Source organism: Chrysemys picta, chromosome 8, assembly GCF_011386835.1.
Source record: "Chrysemys picta bellii isolate R12L10 chromosome 8, ASM1138683v2, whole genome shotgun sequence".
NCBI classification, from domain to species: domain Eukaryota; kingdom Metazoa; phylum Chordata; order Testudines; family Emydidae; genus Chrysemys; species Chrysemys picta.
The window spans coordinates 14,825,640-14,842,922 of record NC_088798.1 but is presented as its reverse complement, the minus strand read 5'-3'; the positions used below and the strand labels follow the sequence as shown (position 1 = coordinate 14,842,922).

General features: G+C 40.7%; 1 protein-coding gene across 5 annotated transcripts in view; it reads left to right on the top strand.

Annotated features, from left to right (window-relative positions):
* The first annotated feature begins 619 nt into the window (after window positions 1-619).
* Window positions 620-17,283, top strand: part of DAB1 (DAB adaptor protein 1) — a 709,559-nt gene continuing 692,895 nt past the window's right edge. For 3 of the 5 annotated variants that reach the window (XM_065553883.1, XM_065553879.1, XM_065553878.1), the window contains exon 1: window positions 621-966. The gene's annotated coding sequence lies outside the window, so the exon portion shown is untranslated. Of the gene's footprint in view, window positions 967-17,283 lie in introns of all 5 variants that reach the window. The other 2 variants (XM_065553888.1, XM_065553903.1) reach the window with 1 other exon arrangement.

Here is a 17,283-nt window from a genome sequence, read left to right as displayed (position 1 = left end):
GCAAATGACTTGTCAGGCCACAAAATGTCACAAAACCACAGGAATTAAAAAAGAAAGAAAAACATGCAACACTTTTGTATAGGTGCAACTAACAACACGGTAGAGTGGGTGACTAGACAGTGATCAATAAAGAGCCCAGGGCAGGACATATGGGGTGTTCTAAGTGCATAGTGAAAGGTTTCAGAGTAGCAGCCGTGTTAGTCTGTATCCGCAAAAAGAAGAACAGGAGGACTTGTGGCACCTTAGAGCATAAGCTTTCGTGGACTACAGCCCACTTCTTCGGATGCATATAAGTGCATAGTGTTACCCCAGCTATTTTAGTGTCTGGATAGATTAAGGTTCAGTTTCTACCTTTACACACAAATCCCATTGTAGTTAGTGGGAACTGCGAGAGTGTTGAATTTGTTCCAGTGTGATGAATTGGGTGCACCTGGTCCCCTCAAGTGAATTTTGATACCTTTAGGTGGCAAATCCTAATGAAGGATGTAAGTGCACCCTCCAGGTGGTTGCATGTTTATTTGCTGTGCCTGCTGAGCCACAAATAGTCTGCTGATGAGACACAGACCAAGGGAATTATTAAGGGTATTCACATAAATGTGTTACTGCACAGCAAAGCAAAGTGCCCACGTTATACACGAGGTGGTGAAATGCTGTCGGGCTCCAGTATTAGGAGAAATGTGGTAGTGATGTATACGGTATGAACGATGTGGCCTGCAGACTACTAGCACTGCCTCTGCTGCTGTTGCTTCTGCTGCTGTGATTGAGGTGCTCTCACTGAACTGAAACTGCTGAGGATTTGCTCACTGGGATACCCATTTCCAAGTCTTCGTTTGGAGGGATCTACTGCCTACAGGCAGACACACAGAGACCCCCTTGGAAAAAGAACTGACAACAAAAGGGGGGAGCCTTTTTTTCTGCAACAAGAGGATGAATGGGGGGTTGATCAGGGAGCAGCAGTGGTTCAAGGTAGGAGAAGGTATTTTATTTGATTGCAGTAATGAAGAAATGGGGGCTGAAGGGAGGTGGTCGGGAAAGATTCAAGTGTCTTGTCAGTGTTTAATTTCATATTGTGGTATTTCACCTTCCCCCCCCCCCCAAATGCTTTAATTGCTTGTATTTATTTCTGGACCCTACAGCATGTTATCATCTTAGTCCACAGAATCTGTTCTTAGAGGGATCCTGTTAGTGGATCTGTCCATATAGGTCCAAAGGTTTTTGTGTTTTTAAATCTAAAATTGGTGGGTGGGTGTGTATGGGGGATATAGAAAAGTCTTGATCAGGAAAGCTTTGCTTTAAGCAGTGTGCATAATGTAGCATCTCATTTCCCAATTACACTCATGTGCCTGATTCTTATTAACTTCAATTTGAGAGAAATAAATGGGCTTTAACTCAAAGTTTTGTTTTTCACTCAAAGACCTGTCAAAAGGCTAGTGTTTGTCACATACCTCTCTGCAATCAGTGCAGGGGTGATTCCAGGAAGGAAACTCAAGTATGCATGCATGGCATTTATCCTCTGCTCTTACCATAAGAGTTAAGACTCAAGGAAATGGACATTTTATTACGCAGACTTGGAAATGAGAATTATATGTCTCCTTAAAGGACCCTCTCTGTCACACTCAAAATAATTTAACGCTTCCGTTGCTGGAAACTAACAATTTACTTAGAATTGTGGAGATTGTCCTCGGACCACAGGGCTTGTTGATTTCCAGATTAGCTAACCCTCTAACATTCTTTTTCTGTCTGCCACCTATGTGTGTACATCCTAATAGGAGCAACTAGAACCAGCTGTCACAGACTGGCTTCATATTTGTACTTAAACATTTTGCTGCCTTTCAGACTGCTTCTTGATGCCTCCTTAAAATGTAGATGATTAATCAATTGGGTTAGTGGCCAATTAGGCATAACCTTGTAGGAAAATAATTATGCATGAGTATATGGGATTTGACTAGTAATGTGGTACAGTATACACCCAGATTTCAATAGCTCTTTTCTAATGTGTAGACTCAGTGGCTTCTCCTTAATTTAAGACAAAAATCAAAGTGAGATGACAATGCATTGCCGTTTGTCAGGGGACAATTCATTTTCATTGGCAGTGAAATATGTATTTTAGTTGGCTTCCTGCTTTTCCCCCCTCTTTTGTTTTAAAACTATCTTCTTGTCTGTCACTAAAGATTTTCCTCCTTTTAAATATGTTCTTTGTAATTCCACTGCTTGCTTTGGTTATTTGGTTTAGACAAATGAATTTTACTTCAGTGCCCTAGGAGTCTCATAGGAGGAGGTTACAATGTTATGCCTTTTGAGGACAGTCATTTTAACTGATCTTGTTAAGTAACACCATTATTAAATGAATACAAATTGAAGCAAATGCATTTTTCAGTGCTCACAAGTTCTGCTTCTGAGCTAAATTTCTCTTTATGACTAGAGCGGTTTTTGCACTGCAGTATTACAATACAGCCATATTAAAAAGGTCCTTGGAGCAAATAACCCTCCAATACTGCAGCTTCATCTTCAATAGACCTAAGTAATTCTGTGGGAAATAATAACATTGGATTTAAACAATCTAGGCTGAATTGAAGTTCCCCCGCCCACTCCTATTTTATCTGTAAGCTTCTTGTAGGTTTTTATGCCAGGGACAAATCTAAAACCCATGTCTAAAAAGTGAAAGAAAAAATATTTTAATTCATATTGCCTCCCTCCCCTCCCCCCCCCCCCTTTTTTTTGGTGCAACAGGTTCTGTAGCCCTTTTTAAAAATAGATTGACAGTGAAGTATATGCCTGACTGTATTTCCTTAAGGAAATAGAGTGTAGTGTCTGTTCTGCAGACCAACATTGGTACATAACATCGTTTTCTTCTCTGTACTGTTTATTATCTTGTTTCTATAATGTAACAAAGCGGTGGGGGGGGGAGGGTGGCAAGGGAGAGGAAGGAAACTCCGGATAAAAGAAGAGATTCCAAAGGGATTATTGTACTGGCAATTTATGAGCTATTAGGGTTTATTCTGAGGCAAACTGTATTGTATATAGTGCTTTCATTGAGATGTGGCATTGAAGTCAGTCATGATATAGGCAAGTACATGTAGCACAGCAATCTCTCACCACATCCATACTTCATAATTTTGAGGTGTAAAGAACAGACCCAGAACTAAGCCATTTGCCTTCAGTGCTAAATCTCGAGTTTTGAGTGGAGGTGAAGGGCGTTTGCTTATTTCTCTGTAACTGCAGCTTTTGTTTTCATTTCATTGTTTTTTACAAATGAATCTATTTTAATCATGTAGAAACTGTAGAGATAAGGGGGGACTATCTATTTGGTCCAAACAAGAAGCAGAAATCTCGTACAGTAGAACCTCAGCGTGAGGAACACCAGAGTTACTAACTGACTGGTCAACCACACACCTCATTTGGAACAGGAAGTATGTAATCGGGCTGCAACAGAGACAAAAAAAGGCAAATACAGTACAGTGTTAAATGCAAATTACTTAAACTCCCCCCCCCCCTTTTTTTTTTTTTAATTAAATTGACAAGGTAAGGAAACTTTCTGTGCTTGTTTTGTAACCCACACACTACCTGGGTGTGGTGCTCTGTCCCATCTAGTGGCACTGAGACCACTTAGAGAGAGATTAATGAGTCTGCTCTACAGCCTTAGCTACTAGCCATATGGCTTTTAGCTCATGCACTAGAGGCTTGTGCACTAAGCTCCAGAGGCCCCCGGTTCAATCCCGTCTGCCCGCTGATGACCAGGGTCTGTTGGTATTACAGTTTCATTTAAATTAAGATGGCTACAATGCAGCATTTTTCTTCTACATAGTAAAGTTTCAAAGCTGCATTAATCCAGTGTTCAGCTGTAAACTTTTGAAAGAACAACCATAACATTTTGTTCAGAGTTACGAACAACCTCCATTCCAGAGGTGTTCGTAGCTCTGAGGTTCTACTGTACATGTCATTTGTCTGAAGTGTAAGTTTGGCCTGATCAGTCAGATGCTTGCGTACCAAACATTGCTCCACACAAACCTTTCGAGTACAAATCCTCTCATTGATTGGAGAGTGGCATTGCTTAGGGTGACATCTGTTTGAGTGACAGATATTTATTGCAGAGGGACACTAATAGCAAACTGATGGAGAGTTGGAATGTTACCTGTATAAACCAGACTTGAAGAGGGATACATTTGCTATTCGGGGAGGGAAGGGAATCCTTCCATTTTTAGATATCTTCAGTCCAGGGCTTCAGTAACTGTAGTAATGCTAATTTTCTATCAATTTGCATGCAGGAATGCCTAGACCATTTAGAGCAAAGTAATTCAAGCTCTACTTTATCTGGAGTGTAAGGTTTTTTGTTTGTTTGTAAAAGAAGGGAGGAGAAGAAAGGGCAAAGAGTTATCTTATTCAGATCCTGTTCAGGCCATTGATGAAACAGAACAGTTAAAGAAACAATTCAGGTTTTGGAATTACGTTTCTCTTGATGGACAAATGAAGATTAAAATGGCCAGATGCATCACTTCATTGTAACACTATTTGTTAATGTTTGCACGTCACTTATTGATTAAAATAAGACCAGCTGCTCAGGTGTGCTAGGGCTGTTTTGCACTGCTCTGTTGGGGGCAAAACTGCCTTAAAACTCACAACCAGACCCCCAAGAATGTCCTCTCCTTGCTTAGCGGTGTGGTGTGGCTGAGGGGAAGAGCATGTGGCCAGGACCCCCTGAATCCCCAGCAGCTGGATTGTTGGCAATCTCCTCTTAATAAGAGCAGCATGAGGGCTGGTGTAACTTGTGTTGAGGTCAGGACTGGTGCTCAGACAGCCCGGTATTGGGATAGCATGAAATTGGCCTATTCACCTTCATAAACACTTCAGCGCCGCTGAACTAAGATTCCCACACACTTCACTCCAAACTCACTGGTTTAGATTAAAACCTAAAATAAATGTATTAACTACAAAAGATAGATTAAGTGATTATAAAGGATAGCAAAGAGATCAAAGCAAATTACCTAGCAAATAAACAAAAATGCCAACTAAGCTTAATATACTAGATAGATTGAATATGAACTAGCAAATTCTCACCCTAACTGAGGGTACAGGCCGACTTGTAGATTCTTAAGGCACAAGCTGTGTTAGCTTTACAGCTTGGGTTTCTCAGGTCTTCATACACAGGCTAGAAATCCTTTTAGCCTGGGTCCAGCACTTCCAGTGAAGAACAACAGATGATGTCACTCTCTGCCTTATATAGCTTTAGCATATGATGGGAACTCTTTGTTTCAAAACTTGGTTCCCAGATGGGTTTGTGGGAAAAAAGACTGACATCCCAAGATGGAGTCTGGCATCATGTGGCCTGGTCACATGTCCTTGTAGAGACATAGCAGCCATCACTTACAGGCTGTTTGGAGTGTTCTCAGGAAGGCTTACCAGGTGGAAGATGTCCATGCAGTGTGCAGAGGCGGTCAAAAAAGCAAACCGGATGTTAGGAATCATTAAAAAGGGGATAGAGAATAAGACTGAGAATATATTATTGCCCTTATATAAATCGATGGTACGCCCGCATCTCGAATACAGCGTACAGATATGGTCTCAAAAAAGATATACTGGCACTAGAAAAGGTTCAGAAAAGGGCAACTAAAATGATTAGGGGTTTGGAATGGGTCCCATATGAGGAGAGATTAAAGAGGCTAGGACTCTTCAGCTTGGAAAAGAGGAGACTAAGGGGGGATATGATAGAGGTATATAAAATCATGAGTGATGTGGAGAAAGTGGATAAGGAAAAGTTATTTACTTATTCCCATAATATAAGAACTAGGGGTCACCAAATGAAATTAATAGGCAGCAGGTTTAAAACAAATACAAGGAAGTTCTTCTTCACACAGCGCACAGTCAACTTGTGGAACTCCTTACCTGAGGAGGTTGTGAAGGCTAGGACTATAACAGCGTTTAAAAGAGAACTGGATAAATTCATGGTGTTAAGTCCATTAATGGCTATTGGTCAGGATGGGTAAGGAATGGTGTCCTCCATCCTCTGACAAACAGAGGCTAGGAGGGGGATGGCAGGAGAGAGATCACTTGATCATTGCTTGTTAGGTCCATGTCCTCTGGGGCACCTGGCATTGGCCACTGTCGGTAGACAGGATACTGGGCTAGATGGACCTTTGATCTGACCTGGTATGGCCGTTCTTATGAGATAAGCTTCTCCTAAAGCCTATTGGTTTTTCCCTAATGGCTCATTGTCCTGAATAGGCCCTTCCCAGTCAGCTAACTAGACTGAAAGCATCTTGTCTAGTGGGCGTTGCCCAGGTGTTACTACATTTACAGTACAGATACATAGTCAGTATTTATAACTTCGGATACAAAAATTATACATGCATACAAATATGATTTGCTGAATATGATTATCCTAACTTTTCCAATGACACCTTACACAACCTGTCTTGAATAAAATACATCATAATTATGCTATAATCATATCCTAATATCACTATGGAGAATCTGGGGTGCAGTGTCACAGTGGGACCTTTCAGTTTTGTCTTTAAAGTGCCGTGCACGGTTACAATGGTCCATCTAACCAAGTATTCTGTCTCCCAACAGTGGCCAATGCCAGGTGCTTCAGAGGGAATGAACATAACAGGGCAATTACTGAGGGATCCATCTCCTGTTGTCCACTCCCAGCTTCTGGCAGTCAGAGGCTACGGACACCCAAAGCATAGGGTTGCATCCCTGACCACCTTGGCCAATAGCCACTGATGGACCTCCTCCAGGAACTTACCTCATTCTTTATTTAATTCAATTATAGTTTTGGCCTTCACAATATCCCCTGGCAACAAGTTCTATGGTTTGACTGTGAGTTGTGTTTGTTTTAAACCTGCTGCCTATTCATTTCGTTTGGTGACCTCTGGGTCTTGTTTTATGTGAAGGAGTAAATAATAGTTTCTGATTCACTTTCTCCACACTATTCATGATTTTGTAGAACTCTATCATATCCCCTTAGTCATCTCTTTTCCAAGCTGAAAAGTCCCAGTATTTTAAGTGGCTTCCATATGAGGAGCGGTTTCATACTCCTAGTCATTTTTGTTGCCCTTCTCTGTACCTTTTCCAATTCCAATATTTTTTTGAGATAGGGCGACCAGAACTGCATGCGGTATTTAAGGTGTGGGCATACCATGGATTTATATAGTGGCGTTATGATATTTACTGTCGTCTTATCTATCCCTTTCTTAATGGTTGCTAACATTCTGTTAGCTTTTGACTGCCACTCCACATTGAGCAGATGATTTCCGAGAACTATCCACTATGACTCCAAGATCTTTCTTGAGTGGTGACAGCTTTTTTTAGGCCCCATCATTTTGTATGTGTAGTTGGGATTTTGTTTTTCAATGTGCATGCTTTGCATTTATCAACACTGAATTTCATCTGCTATTTTTTTTCCCAGTCACCCAGTTTTGTGAGATCTCTTTGTAACTCCTTGCAGTCTGCTTTGGACTTTACCATCTTGAATAATTTTGTATTGTCTGCAAATTTTGCTACTTCACTGTGTACCCCTTTTCCCAGAAGTTATGTTAAACAGCACTGGTTATGGTGGTATGTATAATAAACAATAGTTTGTACACTTCAGAACATGATTTTGCAAGCCCGTCAAAAGTAAGCAGAATCATTTCTGACACCCTTACCTAGTTCCTTTGTGCCTCTGTTAGCGCATGTAAACTTTTCAACACTCTGCTATACTTAGAGATGACAAAATAGATTAACAATACCTAATGGGCCATATCCTCGTCTATAAATAAGCATAGCTCCATTAAACTTGGTGGCGCTTCATCAGTTTACACCAGCTGAGGATATGGCCCATTGCTTGTACAAGGCCTGACTGATACTTGCTTTTGCTATGTTGTACTTTTTACTGCACAAGAATCCCTCCTTAAATCAATGGGATTACTCCTGGAATAATTTACTCTTCAATGTGAATAAAGGCATCAGAATCTGGTTCATAGTGCCTTTCTTCCAGGAGATGTATACAGATTCTGTTCAGGGATTGCCCACTGTTGAAATTCATGCACCCCTGGAGTAGAACTGAGCAGCCATTCCGGACTAGCAACGTTCTACCGGAGGGGGCTTGGGGAAGAGAAATGAAGAAAAACGAATCCATTTGAAATCATAGGGGGAATTTTAGGCAACAGAATGTAATTATCCAAGTTGGATATTGGCCAGGATATGTTAGCTAACATTTTTAATCTGGCAGAAAAAATCTTGGGATTTTTAATAACAAATGGCGAGGATTATGTTTTACGTCTTATTTGAAAGCTTGACTTAAGGATGGAGTCAGTGGTTTGCTTTCCCTCTGAATAAGTTGCTTTCATCAATATGTGTTCCAGCCTAAGAGCCTATCGCTCTCCTGATGTACGTGGCCTACATCTCGGTGTATCCAGGAGCTTTTTTCGTTCTCCACTGCAAGTTGTCCAAATAAACTCGAGACAATGAGCATTACTTTATGGTCTTCCTTTTTGACTTAATTTCCTTTCCTTTTTTGCTTCTAATGCACTCTTCATATTAATATCTAGGTGAAACCCCAATGTGTCATCCAAAGGGCTAATACTCTTCCCCACTACAAAATGTTGCTGTTTATTCCATTAGCCCTGTGGTAACCCAAGTGATGAAATCAGTATATGAAAACCTTTCCAAAGCTATTAAAGTTAACAAAGAGTTCTACATTCTTGAATCCTTTAAATATGTCTAGGAGTTACATTACTAAGCTTTTTGTATATTTGTGGGCAGTTTGGATTGTCTTGTCTTTAACTGCTTCTCCATGTCCCCCAGGACTTGGTTCCAGGAGACTTATGCTTTCTGAATTCAGGGGTGTTAGCCCTCCAGAACAGAACATAGAGGAACACTAAAACCTGCTACACACAAGTGTAGGTCGCTTCTGCAACAGCGAGGGGATTTCAGTTTAGTCAGCTGAGCCTGGTTGGATGAGTCTACGGATCCTATTAATCTTTCTGTAGGAGTAGCTTTAAAGTACCGATAGGTCTGAGTTGAAAAGTTCTAACCCAAAGAGATGAAGACGTTTGAATCAAAATTCCAGATCCAGACTTTTAAAGACGTACTAGCAGCCAAATATTGTTTTGAAAAAAATATTAAAAGAATTATCAGTGGCCATTTGGGGGAGTGGGAGAAAACTTGCTTCCTAATGTAGGGCAAGCGGTTATAAAATAAACCGATCTCTGGCATCCTCCATGACTGTGTAAGGCCAGGTTCTATCTGTCATACATCAAGTGGATAGGTGTAGAGACTTCATATGTAAATAAAATGTCCATTCCATCTGTCTCTCTCTGTGGTTTGGCCCACAACAACAACAAATAGAATAATAGAATATCAGGGTTGGAAGGGACCTCAGGAGGTCATCTAGTCCAACCCCCTGCTTAAAGCAAAACTAATCCCCAGACAGATTTTTGCCCCAGATCCCTAAATGGCCCTCTCAAGGATTGAACTCGTGCTTGGGAGAACTTGATGAATATCTTATGTTGGCCAGGTGTAAAGCTGTGATTTATGACATTTCATGCCTCGTGGGCATTATGCTGTCATGTGGCACAGCAGGTTGGGGATCGTTTTGCATTAATGGAGTCTTTGGGAATAAAAGGGTGGGGGGGATAAGAACAAATAACGTATGGAGTAGCCTATCCAGTGTAAGGAGGATGGTGAGTTAAGTGTCTTCAAACATCATTTTTCACTAATTGTACCATTTGAATTGTGACCTAGTTCTAATCACAATCTGTCACTTTTAATATTTCTTTTTTTCATTCTATTATATACACACACACTGAGGTAGTTTACTGCAAACCAGGTGGAAATTAAGATGGTCAAGTACTCTTTATGGTGGTAACTTATTACTGAACATATTAACTTAATTCTTATTATGCTTTTTCCAGCATGAGACTTGATCTTTCTGAAGGATGAAAGTCTGATATCTAAAACCTGTTCAGAGTTCTACTACAGTGTATGCTCGCTGTAAACACACTCCCTCCCTCGCTCGTCGGCTTAGATCAGTACAACTTACCTGTACAGATAACTTAAATGGATTTTTTTCTTCTTAACCAATACAGTTAAAATTATGCAAACCCCTATGTGAATGTTCATTTGCGTTGGAGTGGCTTACATTAGGATTACCTTACATTGGGATTTGTCTACACTATGGGGACAATACCGCCATAGCTACATTGTTGTAGCTGTGCTGAAATAATCACATAGTGCAGCCACAGCCTATGCTGGTGGAAGAGTTTTTTCCATCAATGTAGGAATATCACCTCCCCAAAACTCGGCTGTGTTTAATTTTCATTTTGGGCTACATATGCTAAATACCATATAGAAAAAGCATGGGTTAGATGGGTGAATTCCGTGCTTTTATTGGATCCAGACAGCTACACATGGGGTAGGGAGGAATAAGAAGATAGGAACTGACAGACTGGATCAGAGCAGTGGGTCCATCTGGTCCAGTACCCTGTCTCTACCAGTGGCCAGCACCAGATGCTTCAGAGAAATGTGTAAGAACCCCACAGTAGGTAGATGTGGGATACTCTTCCCCTGTGTTAGGTCTGGTTCCGATCTCTATAGCTTCTTTTTATTTTAAAAATGGTGGCTCTGGGAAAATAGCTGTCAGTGTTGGAAACAGATGTGTTAGCCTGGCCAACTTTGATTAGTAAACAGGTTAAGGGTAGAAAATGAATGCAACTTTTTCCATGGCTGCAGAAATAAAGGAATTTATTCCATTGTAGTCATGACTACAGACACTTTTTTTTTAATTTAAACATATTTATGACAGATAGATGAGAGATACAAACTTTGGATCCAGATATGAACTTCTGCGGTTCTGAGAAGTGCTGGGATCTGTGCTTTTGAGCTGAGCCCTTCTTGATCATTGAGGGATTTGTTCCGTCCCCCACTGAAATCAGTAAGAGCCTTGCTGTTGGTTTCAACTGGAGCAATATCAGACCCATGGAGTAGAGGTATATCTAACCACACAGACCTTCTGAAATTCTAACTAGAATTTACCTGTGTATATATATTACTTACCTACTCATGATAAATGCAAGATTATTTTAGGAGGAAAAGGTGAATTTTCTTAAAAATGGAAACAGCTAAAGAGCTGTAGTATTTGTGACAGACAGACAATTTCCTGCAATATGCTGAAGGAACTTCACTGAATCAAGTTTAACATCTTTGGAGTTCATTGTATTAAAAATTCAAATGTTTATGTACCATTTTGAGAGTATGGAACTTCTGTAGCAGGAAGACAAGACTAATGTAATCTCTGGGAGGTATGAAGAACTTCAAAGGTCTTTTGGGAACAATATGTGAAGTGGTTTTCCTAGGGAAATACCTTTGGGTGAGGGGAATGCAAATTCTCCCCTCTGAAGCCAACCCCTGGGAAGAGAGACCCATTGTATACTAATTACCTGCTCCTGGAAACTCTAGGTCAGAGACACCCCTGCCCCTCCAATCTGTATAAAGGGTGAACTGAACATACTAGGAGTGTGCTTGTTTTGAGCTGAAGCTGTGATGACCTGGTGACCACAAGGAATCCTTTTGGGTGAGAGTGTTGAAGGACTTATCCTGCCAGAGTCCATTTTAGGATTAGGGTGATGTCTGGTATGCTTATTAGCATGCACGTAGGTGTTTTTTTTTTTTTTTAATGTTTTCTCTATAATGCTTTTTACTTTAAGAATTAAAGCAGGCTTGCATAGGAAGTGCTGTGTGGCACCTTATAACTTATAACCTTATTATACCTGTTAACCGACTCTGAAGAGAAAGCAAGCGGGTGTCTGTGGGCAACCTGTTTGTGCTGGGAATAACACAGTTCTTCTGTCATATGACTGGTGTAGAGCAGCAACTACAACTTCACCTGAAGTTGATCGAGCCAAATGGCTACATCAGGAGTAGTAGAATTTAGCAGTGATGCCGCCTTCATATTTATAAATTGGGCAGTGGGTGGTGATATGTTTGCTATGTTGTGGGGAGCCATACTCGCACGCCGGGGAGTTCTTGATTTTTCCATTTGTGCATTATACGTCTGCATCTACCATGGTCTCTTCGGATTTGGTTCAGAGTTGACCAAGATGACCATGGAAGGTCGAACCCAGGAATCTTCTAGGTGGGATCCGACACAAGATACTTCTTTAATAATAATAATAATAATTAATAATAAAATAAAAAAAAGAGAGAGAAACAACACAGAGTGAAGGCAGGGAACTGTGCAGCCTGGAAGTATCCTGGTTAGAAGGGAATAGAAGCAGATCTCCACCTAGAAAGGCAACATCTGGGGAGCTGGAAGCCTGTGAGTGGGTGCCCTTTCTGAGGGGAAATACAGGTGCAGCTGCTCTTGAACTGTGACTGTATTACTTTAAGATAGTGAGAGATGATATTGTAACTCTTTGATGACACAAGCCTTTCCCCTGGTGTTTGTTTGACAGGGTGATGTTTTGCTTGCTGGACTGAAAGAGAGGGTTGGTTTGTTCTTGGTAAATGATCTTGCTGAGTATTTCCATGTCCATCTATATCTGACCTTATCTCTCTGTTTGGAAATTTGCAGAATGGCTGAACTGAATTTATTTAAAGCCTTTTTTAAATAATAAATCTGGTGCTGGTGAAAGCTGCTGGAATGACAGCCTTGGAGACTAAAGCCCTCTGTTTATCTACTGAAGAGAGCTTACCCAGACAGCACAAGCTTATCCGCAATGTGTACTAAGGTACCTCAACACTAGCTTTTGGAGGACCACTGCTAGGGCTAAAATAGTTCATATCTGTCCAATTCTTTGTTCGTTTGCTTAATTGACCACCTAGGATGTCATTTACTACCCATCATGGTGAGGTATGTTAATATATCATATGCAGTAGAGGCAGCAAGAAGACCCACAGATTCACACAAGCAGTATTGCCATTCCAAAAATCATACCAGTTCAGAAAAGTCACAAAATTGGCTTAAAAATCATGAGACTATAAAAGATAATACATTTTGGTTCTTTTTCCTTGACTTCTGATTTGAGCCTTTAGGGAGCACTTGAGTCACATTTCCAACCTTTTCTCCTCTCCCAGGAGAAATAGAAACGTAGCTTTTATTTAAAATAATTAAAAAGTGACAGTCTCTGGTAATCACATGACTCCAGGAGCTAGGGCTTCAGAAAAACGCCAAGTATCATGACTTTTGATAAAATAATAAGAGTTGACAACAGTACATAAGCCACTGAATAGCTTGCAGATTGCAATTAAGTTTGATTATTATCAGTCTGAGCCATATTTGCATGGTGACCTAGATATAAAAAGTCACACATACCATTACCAATGCCCTGAGAGACCCAGTTCAACTGTGTCTTGGTGACGGAGGGTAACCAGGTCTTCTTTCCTTTGTAGCTTACTGCCTGCAAGCTCAGGTTATCTAGTCTCTAACCTTTCCCCAATCAGAAGCATGATATAGGCTGATGGTTACTGATGCCCCCAAAGTTTATTGTTATGCCAGTTCATCCTGACTCTGGGAAGAGTTCTGAGTTTAGTTGTAGGGTAACATTTTATTGCATCTTACCTGAGTTGAAATTTAGTTGTTAATGTAGTTTTCCAAATTGCAAAATACCAAAATATTTCCTATCCGTTCAGTAGCATGAATGTAACCTATTGCCTTGATCCAGACTATACCAATATACATCAGTTAGGTACAATAAAAGAAGATTTTAGTGGTAAGGCATTTGTTCTAGATTGTACCGCCTATAAAGCTTTATTTCAAGTGCAAATGTAGAATTTAATTTACTCATTACAATATTTAAAAAGCAGCAAAAAATCAAATATTTTAACGTGGTAACTTAATTTGCTTTAACGGATGTAACCAAAGAGAAATAAGAACATTGTTGGGACCCACTTTAGTTCCATTAAAAATCTACTACATGTTTGGTTTGACATTTTTCTTTTATTACACAGTAGAACAAATCTGTAACCACCAAGGACTTCATGGCTGTCATCATGCTGTATAAACCCTGGCCACTAGGAATTTCACAGTGATGATACCACTTAAAACTTCCTATTCAGAATCGCAGGCTCATACCAGCTGAGGTGTAGAAGGATGATCTATTGGCGATCAGGCATATAGGGCCAATGACACGCACTTGCACAGTTCTGATTCTCTCCGGTAGAGGGAAGTTGAACACATTCACATCTCCTGAATTTGAAAAGCAATATCTAGGTATGCATCCTACTGTGTACTCCTCTACCCAAAAGGGAATTCTGACATATCAGTTTATGGAGTTAATTTTTCTTTGTGCTGATAAGATTTCTAGTGTCTCCTCCCACTTTGTCTACTAGTCACAAGTGTCCGATATATTACATAGTGTACCTAGGGCTTAGTTTTTCTTCCATCCTCTTCACCTCTTCCATCCTTTCAGCTCTTTGTATTTAATCTGTTTAAGCCCAGCAGTTGCCTTGCTAACTTTCACTTTCTGCTCCATTTATTCCCAGATGGCTGCTGAATGACTCTCTGAATTCAATGCAACTTTGTGACTAGCTGTTAAGGCTGTTACGGAAGCAATGTAGTTGGTGACCTTCTTTTTAAAGATATAGGAGTATATTCCGCTTTTTATGTGAACACCTAAATCTCATTAACATTAGCAGAAGATATGAATGAACACTGAGGAGAATATACTACCAGTGCCAGTATAATAAAGGTCAGTTAAATGGCTCAACATTAATGGAGTTAATGCCAAACATGTCTAATTTGACAGCCTACGAATTGTGCACTTTACTGGAGCTAAAGTGGAAACTCGTTATCTAGATACTATTTCATACAAAATGTATTTTTTTTAAAAAGTTTGTGAAACTGCTTTGCGGCTATTTACTGTTCTATATTATGATAAATTTATTGCACGTCCTACAGTGCTTAGTGCACTGGCTCTTGGCACAATAAAAGCACTGTAGAAACTATGTGAACACAATAACTTAAAAGCACCTTTAAACAAGAAAACAACTGGGGGAGGGCGGTCCAGGATAAGAAGGAAAGGAGGTGGATTTGGGGGAGGGAGTTTTTTTGCACACCCACCATTATAATGGCATGACTATCCATATTGTGTCTCAGTGCAGGTACCCTGTAAGAGTTCAGATAGATTGTAATTCATGATGCCAGTGACCCATAACAAACAGTATCTTTGCTTCAGTCACAGCTTTTCTGTATGCCACGGTATTGTTGTTAGTATGACATAGAGAGGAAGATCAGACTCCCTCTCAGATCCAATTTGTACCCAAATGCTTGAACTCTCAGAGATCGTCTTTAAATCACAATGGTCTGCAGTCCCAAGAAACAACTAGACTCTATAGCCTTTGAATTATGAGCCCCATCTAACCGATGTCTGCTCTTGGTGAGTTGGCCATGGGCGGGATATGCCTCTGCAGGATCAGAACCAGTAAGAGCACCACTAAAATGACAATCCAAAGTCCTTTATTCTCCATGGTAATGAGGCAAAAGAGAGAGGTGTGGGAATAATTCAGGAAGTGAAATGTGCCAGGTGATGGTCAGAAAATGAGTACGGGTCACTTGAGTATTGGCTAAGTTCAGTATATGATGGGCTCTTCTTGACCCTCTTGGGACTACCCAACAAGTGCATTGCTTCAAGAAGTACACCTACTGACCAGTCTGATATGATGCTCTGAACTCTTTGGTATTTCCCCATATAACCTGGTGGTCTGTACACCAGTGGAGGCATGAACTTTGGTCCTGCCCTAAAAGCACAGAGAACTTGTCAGCATAGTTAGCCACCTCCCACGCTGAAGCTAGATGAAATTACCTCTGCTACTTTCTCACCTCTTCACTATGTATGAGGTTGGCGAATTCCTTAATATGAGGTCAGAACCAGCCACGAGAAAGCTGGATGATGCTATAGATCTAGTTAAGTGCCAGGGCAGGCTCTTAATGGTACTACATGCTATAAATGAATGAAGCATCTTCTTTGCTGTAGATCTTCCATGACCCAAACAAAAACTCATTCAAGAGGAATCCAAATTAGCTGAATTTAGGCTACATGAATATCTCTCTCAGGGGGGACGTCCGAAGTAGACTATGACCCTTCTGCCATCTCCGAACACCACAATGAGGAGTCAGCCACAATAGGTGTGGTTTTTTTTTTTTTTTTTTTTTTTGAAGCCTGTTTGCAGCTGGGTTCTTTTGTTGGGGAAAACTTCTAGAGGTTTGGGAAACTTTTGGTCCAAAACCCCCCAAATGAGCAAAACTTTAGTGATTTTAGGTTACAAACTTGGCCCTGAACCCAGGTTTGTTAAAAGCTTGGTAAGGTTCATGAGCTTTTGCACAAACCTAAGGCTTGGTTTTGCGTGAGCCTGGGCTGACTCAAGTTGACAATGACACCGGATGAAGTTTGCTAGCTTTGAATTTTTTGCTTTTGAGATCTTGAGCTTATTGGGCTTTGACAGTCAAAATGGAACTCAATGACTGAGAGTCCAAATGGGGATGTGACTACCCATGAGTAGATTGCAGACCTGACACTGCACAGGGAACAGTCTTCCCTGACTCAGAAATGAGTGCTGAACCAGTGTCTCACAAGGGAGTTTGCATTGTTGACCTGCCATTAACCTAGTGGTCCCTGTTAAAAGAGAGAGCCAATGCTTATAGATTTTTTTTTTTTTTTTTTTTTTTTTTTTTTTGGTGATCGCACAGTCTTCTCTGTGCCTTCTTCAATGCTTCCCCCTGTGCATGGTGATCTCTCTGAGCTCCTCTACAAGGCCCCTCCTAGTCCACATTTAAATCCCTCTTAAAAACCTAGGGTGAAATCCCGACTCCATTAATGTTAGTGGCAAGACTGCAGTTCTTGCCATAAACTTTGATGCAGCCAGGATTTCGCTCTCACTTCTGTTCTACTTAAAGTAAATCAGGTTGACTTGTATCAAATGGTTCATAAATTGCTGCTGCTTGTTGTTGTTCTTTTCCCCCCTAAATGGTGTCTGTTTGTGCATTCCTTGGGTGTTTTGGAAAGTGGCTAACCTACGAAAGATGCTACTGTCAATGAATATAATCATACTTGTAGTTGAGAGGGAGAGTGCTGAATAAGCTTAAGAAATTTGGGGTTTCTTCTCCAGGTTCGTGGGCAGAATAATAAAGGAGTAAGATAGGGGCTGAGGCACTTCCCCTTAGTATGGAGGCATTTGATGTGGGGTTTGGGGTTGGGTCCATATCTGGGGAGTGGAAAGCCTGTATCTGAGCATTTAATTCCAGAGATTCAGTTTGAAGTCAGGTGGCTTCTTCTCCTACTTATTTCTCCAGGAGAAGAGAGACGA